The sequence below is a fragment of the Pezoporus flaviventris genome, unplaced genomic scaffold (genome assembly GCF_033815535.1).
Source record: "Pezoporus flaviventris isolate CSIRO_AGI_PZ_B2104156 unplaced genomic scaffold, CSIRO_AGI_Pfla_v1 ptg000005l, whole genome shotgun sequence".
In the NCBI taxonomy this organism is placed as follows: domain Eukaryota; kingdom Metazoa; phylum Chordata; class Aves; order Psittaciformes; family Psittacidae; genus Pezoporus; species Pezoporus flaviventris.
This window is the reverse complement of record NW_026892553.1, coordinates 12,312,221-12,327,124: the sequence shown is the minus strand read 5'-3', so window position 1 is coordinate 12,327,124 and position 14,904 is coordinate 12,312,221. Positions and strand designations below refer to the sequence as shown.

At 39.6% G+C, this 14,904-nt stretch overlaps 1 long non-coding RNA gene across 4 annotated transcripts in view; it reads right to left on the bottom strand.

The window, feature by feature from the left end:
* The window catches only part of LOC133265214 (uncharacterized), a 77,888-nt gene that overhangs the window by 12,402 nt on the left and 50,582 nt on the right, over nt 1-14,904 (bottom strand). For 2 of the 4 annotated variants that reach the window (XR_009741891.1, XR_009741890.1), the window contains exon 2: nt 7,744-7,880. This is a non-coding gene — a long non-coding RNA (uncharacterized LOC133265214). Of the gene's footprint in view, nt 1-1,772; nt 1,910-5,992; nt 6,131-7,743; nt 7,881-14,904 lie in introns of those variants that run through there. The other 2 variants (XR_009741892.1, XR_009741893.1) reach the window with 2 other exon arrangements.

The following is a 14,904-nucleotide window of genomic DNA, read 5'->3' as shown; positions in this document are numbered from 1 at the left end:
ACATGATATTATTAGCTTCCAACTGTGGGTAATTTTTATGCCCTAGGCATTCAGCTTTAAGCAGTTCTTTCTGTGAACGGCTCAGCTTGACCAATTATAATATAGGAGAAATGTGTATATGCAGGCTCAATTTAGTACACAATTAGTATTTCTTTTCTTCAATAACAGTTAAATTTTCCTCAACATACATAACATGCATATACAGCAAACTCTTGGGAAGAATATTTCAGAAACTGTCCTCTTTGTTTATTTTTTTTAAATCATCACAAACCTGTGGGACAAAGCTCAAGCTCATCTATGAGCCCTTTCTCATCCACAGTCAAGCCAAGCTTAATGAGAACTTTCACATACACAAATATTGTTAGGACATAAAGCTGTCGGTAGTTCTCTTCGCTACTGGATATATTCACACTCCCACTCCTCACTGCTCCCCTGCCATTTATGTCTCAGTCCATATTTCATACCCTTTTGTGGCCTGTCCAGTGACACTCACCTGGCTGCATCCAGTTCTGACTGTGGCTTCATGGATGTACCCCCCAAAGGCTTTCCAAAAACAGAGGAAGAAGAGGAGCACGAGACTGCTAACCTCTCAGCGCCAGCCACGCAAAACCTATGCTGGGCTGTGTTCTGACCATCACGGCCCATTGTACTCATACATCATTTACCAGCATATAAACTGCTTCCAGTTAATAGAAGTTCTGACATTTTTCATCTATGACCATATAGTCCGAGAAGTTCAATATGACAAAATTTTCCCCAAGCAGTCTTTCAGAAAATGGAAGTATTTATTGCCAACATGAATTAAAATGGCCAAATACATAGGATTTTTTGTTAAATAGTTTTTATTGATAAAGCTTGACATGTCTTAGCATGTCTGTTTACTTCAGTTTACAGTAATCACTTAATTCTTCTCTGTCATACCCAGAAAGATATTTTAAAGCATAAGATTTCTAGTGTGCTCTGAACCTCACACAGAATTTATTTCAGCACATACAGTACTACTGGTGTCTGATGCTGATGAATTACCCTGCTAGTGAAACACAATTTCTACTACATCAACAAATAGTTTGCTACAAAGGCCATAAGATTCACTCAGTTCCTACAACAAAAGCTCCCATTTCATCTTCATTAATCCTTGTGAAATTCAATAGATAAGAGAAAAAATTCCTGCTAGCTACCCTTATGGTATTCTCAACCACTTAGAAGAAAAGATAAAAAAAAACCCCGACCACCAAACCAACAGAAGTTAATTTAAGCTGAGAGCCCCAGAGGAGTCTGAGGCCACTATTAGAAACTCCTGCCTCTTATGAAAATGGAAAACTATGCATTCACCTACTAATCTCCCAACACAGATTACTGAAAAGTAATATTTCAAGTGCTGAGAACTCCACAGATAGAGATCCCCAAAATCTCTTTCAGAACAAAAGAGAAGTACCCAATTTGAACACAACACTGTCTTTTAATTGGATTTTGAATATTTTTAATTCTATGCTATTTTCTCATATTTTAAACCCTACAATAGCCCAGGTTTTAAACATTATTATTTTGCTTTAGGAGAACAAACAAAAAAACCCCAAACAAACCCCCCAAAACACAAAACCAAACCACAACAAAACCAAACAGACACCAAAAACTAACAAAGAAAAAATTTAAAAAAAAAAAATAATCAAATCAATAAAACACCAAAACCACAACAAACAAAAAAAAATTTCCACACCTGAAGTTGAGAAGTCAATGGACAAGGAAAACAAAATCATTAAGACTCAGGATGGGGAAACTCTTTTTGATGCAGCCAGTTTGCTGTGGAGTGAAGCACAGCCAGGTAAAACATTCCTGTGGCATCTCAGCCAACAGGGAGGAGCAGTTCTGTATTCTTTCACCATCATTGCTAAGAGAATACTCCCTTCACCTGAAAGAGCAGGTGAAATATTAGTGCAAAGCTTAATTTATGGCTGTAATATGAAGCACAGAGAAGCACATGACCTCTCAAAATAAAGCCACAGTTGAGGATCTTCTCCATCAATAACTTTCAACGCTTTATCCAGTGTCATATTATACAAGCCTAAATTTGGTGTAGTAGCGGAATGCCCAACTACATATTCTGAGTTTTATTCAGTTTATCTTCATCTCCACACTCATCCCTTGCCGCCTGCACATTGGAATTACTTGCCCAAAATAGAACAATATGAAGATGAGCACAACATGCACATGTGTGTTGTATCTGGCTGGAAAAGACCTCTGCAGCTTCAGCCTCCATACCTCAATGCACACAGGAGGTGAAATCCCACTTCCACAGACTAGAGCCCAGCTCAATTTACCCCAACATCCCTAGGTTCACTGTAGTTGTGGAGAATGTGCCTACTGAGAGTGTAAGCCCAATTCAACCACTGCTTTTTACCCATCTTAGACAATACCATCTCGCAAACAAAAGAATCTCAGATCCCTATTAAGAGTATTCTCCTGTTTGCTGTATTTTCACTCATTACAGATGGCTTCATTCTCAACAGAACATCACTTCAGACAGAAGTTTATTTAGGCTATGTCATCCAGAACCTTGCTTCCATTTGCTTAGGAGCTTTCTCTTATTTTTAGTGACAAACATAACAGGATCAAGTAATCTGAACAACTACTTTCTCCTTTCAGTTTTTGATAATCTGCTCAGTGAATCATTTCTTCCTCTAAATCCACATAATGTCATGCTTGAATTGGTAAGAATCTTCATTTCACTCAATCTGAACACAGTAGTACAAACAGTATTAGAACCATACTCTATTACTTGCGAACAAAGTCAGAAGTCTAGATACACCCAGAATGCTGATTAGTAGAAGCCAGTGAACTTTATGTTCACATCCATAAATGCTGGATCAATGAAGTAATCTCTCAAATACTAAGACCCATCTATGTGATGTGAAACATCAAATTCTGGCACATGAGAAAATAAGGATCCAAGCCCAAAACCAAAAAATCCCCAATACTACACTGACTTCAGTGTCTGGTTAGTGGCTCTACCATGCAGGAAAAAGCAAAGCACCAATCTGACTGCACAGTATCACCCATGCTTTCTTATGGATCAGAACAAGAAAAATTCAGTTCATCTACCATGTGCTACAGATATCTTGCCAATGCCATGGTGCCTCCTATGTCACTCATGTTTTTTTTCTACAAAGAATGAAGGTTATATAAGCTTACTGAGTATCAGTTTCATAAAATAAAGGATGTAGTTGCTCAAGTCACATAACTGGACCTAATTCTAGTTTGAGCCTCATTCATGAGCCATTCAAAAAGCAAGGCCACAGAGTGTCTGCCTCCACAAAAAGCCATTAGTATTCTCCAGTGCTGTTCATTCCCTCTTTCAAATCATGGTTACGTAGATAAGATCAACAAGCAGGTACACATGCTATAAGCTGTGTCATTAGACTTAGGCTACCGCATGACACAAAGCGATTCTAGTTTCTTAATTAACAAAGGCGCCTTGAAGCAAGGGCATCCAGTCCTACCAAATCCTTAAATATGGCGAAACCTCTGGTCCCATAGAGCAGGTCATAGAGCCTCCAAAGAACAGACATTTAAACTCTTCTCCCATGCTGTATTCAGCTGAAATAACTTCTTCACAGAATCTTTTGTTGACGCCAATTATAGTTTCCATTAGAGTTGCTGAGATTTATCATCACTAAAGAAGGATGTGCGCTAAACAAAACAGTATGCATGTTGCCCGCCCTAGAGAAACCACAATCTAAATTTTTCAGATTTAAGGATTATCTAGCCTTGGAATTAATTCATTAAAAGAAGCAGGGCACATCAAAGAGAGACTGACATGCACAGCTGAACTGGTAGAGAATACATTGGACTTCAGCTGAGTGACAGGAAATGATAACATTAATGGAGAAGAAATTAATGGAGTAAATGCAATATTGAAGCAAGAAGGTGGTGGTAGGAGTAGGCAAGTGGTAAATGGCACTGAGCCCCATAAGATCATTAGAGGCATCCAGTTTACAACCATACTGCAGTTTTAGACCAGGGTACAGCCACCTTCTCTACACAGATGGGCCCTTCCATCCTTAAGGCTCCATAATGTAAATTTATAAAGTAGGTTGTATTATAAATATTGGAGCACCCTGAACTATAGAGATCCTCATCCTTAGCCTGTAATCAACATTTCTACCAACCAAGTTCTGTGAGGGGAAATTCCTTCTAGATTGCCCATTAATACTAGAGTCTTTTTGTCTCTGCCAAGGTCACTGGACCGTGAGATGTTTCTGGCTACGTTTCCCAAGGCAATGAGGCTTAGAAGTCCTAAAGAGGATTTCTCCAGAATTTGGAAGAAATTAGTTCACTGGAGGTGAGAAACACCCAGGTTAACATCACAGCACTAACTGAAACAGTGGCTAAACTGAACTGTTACACACTCTCCCTGGCTGCAGGCACAGATGCTCTTGCCAGCCTGGCTCTGTACTTCCCTGTGAGCATCAGTATTGCCAGGAGCTGCAATTACATTTGGGAAAGGGAGAAAGCTATGGGACAAAAAAGAAAGCTACCCTCCCCCCCCCCCAGCTCAATCTCATTCTTAATGGAACATGCACTACTAAAGCAGGCGCTGTTTCAGTGTTCTCATCAGATAGGAAAGTTGTTGAAGTGGCAATCTGGGGGGATACAGACTTTCAGGCTCACAGTCATTTGAGTTCCTTTTGAAAATTAGGAGCATGCATATGCCTTAGAGGAGATAATGAAGAGAGACCAGATTTAATTTACGGGATATATTTTCATTTACTCCTATGATGATTTAGATGAGGCAATAGTATCTTAAAATGCCTCTGAAACTGCATTTGCCAGCCTCGCAGAGTTCAAACCACTTTCCTTTAATAAACTTGTTATTGCTCTTCTTTAAATGTCATTATATTTAACATTTCTTCTTTGTTTCCTGTAGCATTAATCTCAGTTATTGACAGTCAGCAGCCATACTCAAGATGAAAGGAATTCTCTTGTCATGATTTAATGCATTTCACATCCTGATAATTCTTTCTTCATTCCTGCTGTTTTAAACAAAACTAGCTAGAAGCACCATTTCTGCCTTTCACTTATAACTACTGGCTGATAATACAGAAATACATCCAGGGGCAGTTTATTACATTATCTGTCCCCAATTATTTTTAAGATGATTAATGATTGTTCACCAGAGCTATGTAATGACTACAAAAGTTCTTTGATATTCCTAAACAACAACTATCTCCCCAGTTTCTGAAAGCCCATCAAAGAGGCATGACTATGCACTCTGTTGTAAAATTGCCTACAGACAAGTCCTTAATAAACGGCTACTAAAGAACCACTGATTTATATTTTTATCTTACTTGCATTTGGCTATACTATTCCTTATTTGTTTAAAGGAGGCGTTTTTAAATGATGGCTGCAACCCCCAGAGCACTGTTTAATGAATTCTAATGTTAACACGTTCAAAGGCACAAAAGAATTTGCTACTGTAGGCTGTTTGAGCCTCCAGTTTTCTTCCTTTGTTGCTTGTATCATCTCAGAGCACAGTAAATTAGTAGACAAAGAGCAGCATTTTATGAAGTATGTTAAAATTTCTTAAAATACAGCTATATTTTCATATTTATAGTGCACAAGCTTCCCATCACTCCTTCCTTCACGATTTGGCAGCAGTGCTGATTACAGAGGGGAGAGACCAGACCTCATTATCCCCCTACAAGTTCCTCAGCCTCTGATCTTCCGTATCTTTGTTCACCAACTCAACAGTCCCTCTGCTTTGACCTCTGGTTTTAAGCAAGTTGCCAGAGTCATTATCATAAATGACTGGTGTGAGATGCAAGTTATACACAGGAAAGCACAACAGTTATTTACGTTATGGTATGCTGCAGCACTCAGCTTACTGTTCAAGTAACTTGTTTAGACAGGGGAAATGATGCAGCAGCGACAGGCAGAGGCCAACTCATACCGCAGAGAAGTTGTGCACCACAGAGCATTGCACCAAAGAAAAACAGAAGAACCAGTTCCTACCCCAGTTTATTTTGGTAACACAAGAGGTGGATACAAACAGATGGGGAAGGAGGAGGGAATGAGAAGACACTCTGATCAGATCATCAGCACCCAAAGTGCTGTCAAGACTTTGGGAGGCAACCTGCCAAAGACAAACTTTAATGAGATTTTTAAGGGGGCGGATGCTCATTAATTTTATGACAAAACATGTAAATATTAAGGGCTTACAAAGGCAGATCACTGCAGTGAAGAAAATGTCACTCTACTAGGAGGAACAGGATTGCCTCTCTGAAGTGGGCACCAAGCAGTATCTGTTGCCTTAACAGTGAAGAGGGTTATCACAATTTGCAACCTGCAAAACCAGTCCCCAGGGGCATTTGCTGGCCACCTCCAAATACCCTCATAACTCCCCACCCTCAGGCCCAAGTCTCCTCTGGAAAGAAAGCAAACACACATGGGGGGGGGGGGGGGGTCGGGTGTTGCAGAGCCCCCCTGGATTCCCATGTCTTTCACAGACAGCTCCCCAGTCCTGGTCTTCCTTATTCCTGCTGCAGTGCTACAGGCCAGTTCAAACAGCTCCAGGGAGGATACTTTTCTTTGCCATGTGATTTTGGGAGTCATATCACTGTCTTAGTCACCAACTCCCACTTTGAAAAGTGCTTAGAATGCTTACAAACTTGATTCCCTTCAAAGGCTGTAGATATTATTAGAGCCTATATCTCTTTCAGAGAGAGAAATATGGGCTTTATTGTATTTTATGGTTAAGGAAAGGTTTCCACTAGGGTCTCAGAAGACTGGAAATTTCTAGAATCTGGGGTCCTTCAAAAATATAATCTGTAGATTTACAATATCAAAAATTGTTGAGATTTTTTAACTGCAATTTTCAAATATAGTTAAGAGAACTCTTACTATAACTCTGAAGCAATAGCTAATTGATTTTTATTCCTGTCCACAACAAGGTCATCACTACATATAAGGAAGCAAGATAGATTTGGGGCACTGTTTGTTTAAGGGCTAATTCTTATTCCAAATATTGATTAAAAGAAGATCAAAAAAGGATGATGTTGAATAGAGTAAAGCAATTAAATGATAAAATACATGGAATGGAAAATGAAAAGAATTTGTAGCTAATGAACATACATCAAGTGACCAATGGTTTCAGGGGATTAGACTCTCACGGTAATAATTACATATTAATGTAATCAGTAACAGCATTTATTCATTATTCAGTTGAAATAAAATAGGAGCACACACAGTTCTGCATCACAATGGACATTCAGTTTAGCTAAATTGAACTATGCTGAAACTTGGTACCAATGTATGACCATTTGAAAGACACTTTTGCTGCCTCTACTAGCCTGAATAGGATTTTTGAGTACAAATGGGATCAAGCATGGTTTGTCCTGAGGATTTCGCAACTTGGAAAAAACTTGCAAATAAGAGATATTTATTCAAACTTGGACACAGATAATCTTTTGTCATGCAGATTAACACCTTCTCAAGCACACAGGACACACTCAGGTTTACATGGTACAGCTCCAGTAAGCAGCTCAAGTCTGAGGCTCCTAAGGTTTTCATTTTAAGATAACAGAAGCGCCCTGTGATTTGCTTTGAAACCCTGCTCCACAGCAATACTAATCAGAATGTACTGCAGTTGTGAAACCATGGATTAACAAGGTTTACTCTGTGGCTGACACTTTCAATTCTAGATTGACCACGAACAGAGGACTGAAAACAGAAACTAAAGATCCTTACCATGCTATTCATTCATCCTCTTGACAGTATGCTCTAGTAAGAAGTGCTGCAGTCAGCTCAGCTGTATATATTTCACTGGCAATTCCTTCAGGGAAACACCCACACACACAGCTCCAAGCTTCACTGGACCTCACAACCTAAATAAATTAATAGAATTTGGATGTTAGATTTTTAAGGAAATAAAAATGCTCCAGAAAGTGGTATAAGTGGTTCACCAGACAAACTCACTCTTCTTGTGTCAGAAAAGAACAGGGAACATCTTTGCACTTGTATTTGGGAGGAGATCAAACTACGCTGCCATGACTCTGTGAGATTGCCAATGAACACCAAAAATACTCCAATTCTACCCAGACAGAAGTCTGTGTTCAATATAGCATTATTACGTGATGCTTAGAGCAGGAACTATAAGCAAAGGATTTAAAGTATATCAACATCAGAGGAAAAATTGGATAGTTCAAAATGTCTCTCAGTGTCTGATGCTCCCACTTCCTCCTGATAGACACTTCTTGATAGAACTCCATCTCACATCCTCTGAGTACCTTGTGGTGCATGGCAGAGAATCAAATACCACAGAGAACCCAGCCTCTGAGAGAATTAAGAGCATCAGGCAGGTGCAAACTACAGCCCTTCTAAGCAGTTTCTGAACCCACATACTGACATCTTATTTTTTATATACATAAATTCCTGTTCCTTTATGAAAAAAAGATGCGCCAACCCAAAAGTCAAAGGTTTCTAGCAAAATGCTACATTCATAGAAACTTTGTCATCTCTAGTGTGGGAGAAGAGACTAAGAGCCTATTCATGCTGTTATTCGTGATGTTGTGCCTTCCAGTCTGTAGTTACTGCTCCCTCAGTCAAGGCAAGTAGCTTAATTAGACTGTACTGCAGTTAAGCAGGAGAGTTCACAAAGCTACTAAATACTTCCCATCTGAGTGGGAGTAACATCCGAATGCCAACAAGATCATGGACTGAATTTGTGAGCAAACTCAAAGTGGACCAAAACCCCTGCTCATTCATTCTAGTAGAAAATGGTTGGCGGGAAGGTGTGTGGAAGTAATAGAAGGGAGAAAGAAAAGCAGGAACCCATTGCAACTACCTGCTGTCAAAACCAGGAAGAGGCTGAAATGGGAGTATAGCAATGAACACTAGAGGCAGAAGAAATGGCAGCCTAGAAAGGAGGCAGCAACTCCTGTAGCAGACAACTGCTGTATGAGAAAGTCTGTCTTACTCAAACCCAAAACATTATCCTTACTTTTCATGCAAGAACAACATCAAATATATGGAGGGGAAAGAAAAAAAAAAGCAGCATTATTTTCATTCTTCTTCGTTCATGACTTCCTGACACTCATTTGCGTATGCCTCATGAGAGCAGACTGGGGCATGACATTCTGATGCATCATTATAAAGGACGAAGTCTACTGAGTACAAAAATGTCACCAGCACAAGACATCTCACCTCCACTCTCTTCCTGATCAAATAACAATAGAACGAGAGCTGTGTTTGTTCATCAAACAGGGAGAAGGAAAAAAAATGTAGGGATAATTCATTACATCAGTAAAAGTCACTTTAAAACAACATAATACAGGAACAAAGGAAGTGTTACAAAGCAGTGCAGCTTGGGAGAAAGTTTGGGGAGTGTGGTAGAAGAGTGTAAGATAGATGCATAAGTGCCAGCAATGCAGGTAGGTTGAGTGTGATGCCATTTCCTCACACAGAATCTTTTATCTCTGCCTTATAAGGAACTACACGTGTTACGTTACCAGTTAGCCTGCCCCTTCTCTCTCTCTCACTTGCTCCTCACTAGCCCTGTTAAGAAAGGTGCAGACTCCCGAGAGTCTGCTGAGACTGCTCATGGTGTTTACTAAACCCACTGCAACTGCTGTTTTCTGTCCCTTCTTTATTCTCTCCTTGCAGTTCCTTTCAGAAGTTTTTGGCCGTTTCTAATCTCTTAGAACACAAGCATGATTCAGTCATTCCCATTTTAAAGCGCCTGACCTTCAACTATACTTTGGTCTTCCACTTCAACTCTTCTCTAATACACTTTTTGGTTACTATTTCTATCCCTCACTTGGCATTTCTATGAATTTGTTCTAACCAAGACAAATGACTTCATCTTTCTCAAGTCTCAGAAACATCACCCTATTCCCACTGCCCTGTCCAATAACTCCATCATACGTGACCATGCTGAGACTCTTGAAATGTCATCTTTTCTCAATCCTTCTCTCAATTTTTTTTTTGGTAATTCTTTAACATTATCTTGGGTGGATTTTCCTCACAGATTCTGGCATGCCTCCATATACATAATGACTTTGGCCTTCATTTTTCCTCCCATACCATTTTCCCAGCTGCAAGCTCAGTTTGTCAGCAGAGAGAGAGGGGAGCTGAGTCAGATATCCACTCCTCCGCTCTTTGGTTCAACAAAAGAAATTTATATGCATTCAGAAGTCTCTGGCCAACTTTGACTCTCTTGTCTGAACACTTTGGCATAATTTCTTCAAATCAGCAGAGGGTAATTATATTCAGAAATACAAAACAAGGCTCTCAACCACATAGAGATGGTATACTATTAACTTCACAAGCAGTTAAAAAATAGCAACAGAAACTTGCTGATGGAATAGGCAGTAGCGTGAATCAACACCTGAATTATAACAAATTTTCAAGAAAGACTTTGAGTGCTGCTTCCTGCTATGAATAACAACTAGTAGGAGGGTGCAAGGAAGGACTATTCCCAACTAGTTAACATCTCAAATCTACTCTTAACAGTAGACAAAATGAATAAAATGAGTGTCTCTCAATGTACCATTTGCTGTGCATCATAACAGAAAATCATTGAAAGTCTTCCGTAATTTACTGTCACTTTAATAAAAAACACAACTTCAATAAAAAGCAATCATCTTCGTTTTTGCAGAAAACAAGACAAATTTTAGGATTGCCAGATAGAAAAAAAAAAAGTCTTCTGGTAGTTTTAACTGAAAGAGCATAAAGGCATCGTAACAGAGTTAAAAACTGTTCAGGCTATGAAGCCTCCTACGAGTGTCTCATCCTCACATAGAATAGAAGTCATCAGTTCCAGGGGATGAAGCCACAAAATCACTGACATCTCATCCCTACTGAACAACTATGAAATGATGGAAAAATAATATAAGACACAACTTCCGTGACTTTATAAAGTAGAGAAAGTTCTCTTCATTTTACTTTGGTGAAAATACAGATAACTGTACTTCTGTTCAGCTCTCCTCTATCAAAAAACAAGATGAAAAACATTTTGTGAAGCTATCAAGATCTACAGTGACAGAAAAACCTTGTAATCCACTTACTGAGCTTATCAGAGCAAATAGATTAGTGAAACTGCACCACTAAATGTCCTAAGAAGCACCAAGAACAGCTACAAAATCTGGAAGTGTAGGGTAATATTCCCCAAAAAGCAGGCTGCAACTCTAAATTCCTTCACAGCAAGGTACTGACCAGCTGTCACTAGAAAAGTTTTTCTTAATAGGGCTTTCCAGAGTTCAGTGTGTAGAACAAAAATAACACCCACCTGCTTCTTTTGTACAATGAAATAAAATGGTCAGCCTAATTTCTCCAGACAGAATGCAACTTGAGTACAGTACTGCAAAACATGCACCTCCAAGCTCTGATCTGAGGGCTGGTACTCCTTTGCCATTTTACCTGGGAACTTTAGCTACTTAAATGCTCAACAAAGCAAGGGAAATGATAAATAAATCACTGATTTTTCTTTTCATTTGCTAATGGCACAAATGGCAGTCACTCCAAACTTGGAAATATTCCTCATTGGGAATGAACGACAAATTCAGATTAACTTCATCACTGACATAAGAGAACATTGCTTGCATTTTGGTCATCAAATCCAATGAATACTTTCCCAACAGGGTAACAAAGGCTGAGATCAAGGTCCCATTTTCAAAAGTTGATGACACCTTTCCAGATGGCTGCTCAGTGAAGGAGAAGGAAAGAAGGACTGATCTTCGCTGAGGCAGGGGTCTCAAACTTATGTTCAACAAAGTGCAGCTCGGAACTATGGGCTGCAAAGAACACAAAATTTATCCAGAGACTGAATAGAGCTTTGAGTCTGCAATACTCTTCCTACCTCAATGAGCTTCAAAGTCAAACCAAGCTTTTGACCCACTTCTCACCTTACAAAGCAAGCAAGTATGCCTTCCTAAATAACAGGATGTCTACATTTTCCTTCAAAATCTACTCAAAACTCAATGTTTTCTTGCCAATGTAACTGTTATGAAAAATAGAAAGAACTTTGGCCTTTGGCTCAGATTCAACAATACTCCAGATATTAAATAAGCCAGGAACGTATGTGAGACAACTTAAAAACCAAACTACTGATTTAGTTCGACAAGACAACAAAATATCTTGGTATTATTTATGACACATGTAATTGTTATTCAGATTATATGACGCACTAAAGATATTTATAACAATCACTGATTCATTCCATTTCTTCTAGTTTCAATGCCTAAGAACATGAGAGGTTTGAAAGCGATGCTACCATCAAGATTTTAGGCTGCTGTAGGAATTTGTTTTGCTAAAGAGTTAAGAGCTATGTAAGCCTACACATTCAATAGAAACTCCCACAAGGAAAGCTTGCACAAAGATTCTGAACATCATATTGTAACAAAGCCTGAATAAATTCTGGAACTGTCACCCAGACTCCCGTGCTCCCCTGAGCTGAGCTGCATCCATTACTTCCTTAGTATCATAGCGACAATCTAAGAATTCATTTGAAGAAGCTGCCTAAGAATTTGTGTCAAACATCCCTTCCTTCTTTTCCCAACACTTGGACTCCAAGAGAAAGGACCTCTTCAGTGAAAGGACTTGAACCCTCTCTGTGACACTTTTGCTGAGAGCTCACTCCTGTTTCCATTTCAAGCATAAGGCATTTTTAGCTGCCTTTATGGAAATTGAGCTAGACTCAGTCCGCTTTTATCTCACTCTCCCCCTTGGTCTGCTGGCAGCTCCCTTTAACCTCTCGTATGCCCCTGGCACACAGTGCTGGGAGAGCACTGTCATTCTGAGTGCAGGACTTTCAGGGCTGACCGAAAGTTAAAGGATGGTATTAAGGGTATTGACCAAATGCCTCTTAAATGCTGATGGGCTTGGGACACTGACCACCTCTCCAGGAAGCCTGTTCCAGTTTTTGAAAACCCCCTTGGTAAACAAATGCTTCATCTGTACAAACTTGGTACTGCCACAGAGACTGAAACACTCTGATGTGCTTGCACATCTGCTAGCTTTAAAGTGTATTTTAAAAGATACATCTCAAGGCCACCCTCAAAATCAGAGATAAACAAACAATAGAAAATTAAAAAAAACTAAGAAACGGGCAGAACACAGCTATGTTTTTAGTTGCTTGCATAGAACTTCCTAGTACGAAGAGAAAGGCAAGTCAGAAGTGCAGTAATCTTTCAGCATGTGATGAACTGAAACATGCCCCTCTCTGTACATAAACATGCATGCTTTACACTAAAACAAAGGACTATTTAAACACCAAAGTTGGCTCAGACATAAAACGTTCTGAAAGTGATCTGAGCCCTCTAGTGATGGAGAAAATTAGTGAAGTGTCCACTCTGCTCCCTTCAGTAAAGAAATGTTTCTCAGTATGCTTAGAGATGAAGTGACAATAACACTTTGGTCACTCCTTAAGTTACATCCTTGTATTTTTTCATATGCTAAAACCTAAACTAACACCACAGCTGAGTCATACATGAATCGTGTAGAATTTATTGATTTTTTTTTCTTGATATTAGATATTGTTTCCTTTCTGGGAAGTGTTATGACCCCATTGCTAGACTAATTATTTAAATCCACTAATTGGTTGTGAATCTCTAGCTCTTTTCCAGTGATATTTCATGTTTTCTCCCATGAATAAAGTGAAGTTTTATGAAAGGAACAAACTAACTTAACATGAGAGCTGGCCACACAGATTAACAGTTAAATACATATTTTCTTCTCACCCTGTTTTCCAGCTGGTTTTACTGACTCATGCTCATATTATTGACCTCAGTCCAAACGAAGTAAACCAGTTGCATTTTAAATGGTTTTAAGCAAAACAACCCTCCCTCCCCAAGCTTCTACCACTCTGTGGCATTATACAGCATCTCAGATCATACCAGCATAGGGTAAATTCTGGTCTGTAGGAAAGACTTGTTTTAAGCTGGCCTGGCCAGCATCCATGGGTCCAGGACACGCTTGACAACCCAGAGGGGCACAGCTAGACCCCTAGCCTGCCCACCACTGAGCCACGGTGAGCTGTGCTTGCTGCAGAGACACCTGTGCAGCATCCCACATCCCAGTCACCTTCATCAGTCTACAGAAGGGCACTCCAAGATGACCTTCTAATGCTCGCTAACTGGTCTAATTTCCTATGGTAACCACCACACCAGGCTTCTGAGAATCACATTTAATCATTCATGTAAAAGTTCAGGTCATGATTTTTCCAAAAGCAGGAGAACCCATTGTCTTTTAATGCAAAGTCCAGCTCACAAATCCTCCCCTTAGAAAACCTGCTCTTTGAAAACAAGCTTTCAGCTACAGCACATGGGTGAATGATCCGTGCTCCATGCCAGAGGCAGAGGGTGCTTAGGGCCACACTCAGAGCTCCGTAAGTGCCTCCAAGGTTAGTATTAGCTGAAGGTTTTTCAGCCACTCAGTTTCAGAGTTAAGCATTTACTGCTAAAGTCTCACTTGAACATTCATTTTAATCAGTCCCAAAGTGATTAGTAGCACACATTTAAATAGAAGTCAGTGGACTCCAGCAGCAGAGACTTCCCAAAATCCCGAAGTGAGACCTCAAGAAGAGCCAGGATAGAAATATTTGAGATAAGGGGAAAAAATCCAAAACTTTTGGCCCAGCAAGCATTGCCAGCAACAACTCAATTAACATAGGAGTACCAATTCAGATTAAAGTTAGACAGATACATAGCTTCTGGTGATATTTTTAGTTAACCCACGGAACACACAGAAAACAAGTGTGCACCAGAAATTTTTAAGATTACAAGGATACAGACCCTTTAAAATAGTTTGCATTGTTTGAAGACTAACCTGTGTAAAATAGGCTTTGGTTAGAGGCTGGAAATGCGTCACTTTGACTCCTTTTAGAGCACCCTAGAGGACAACTTCCTGTGTGTA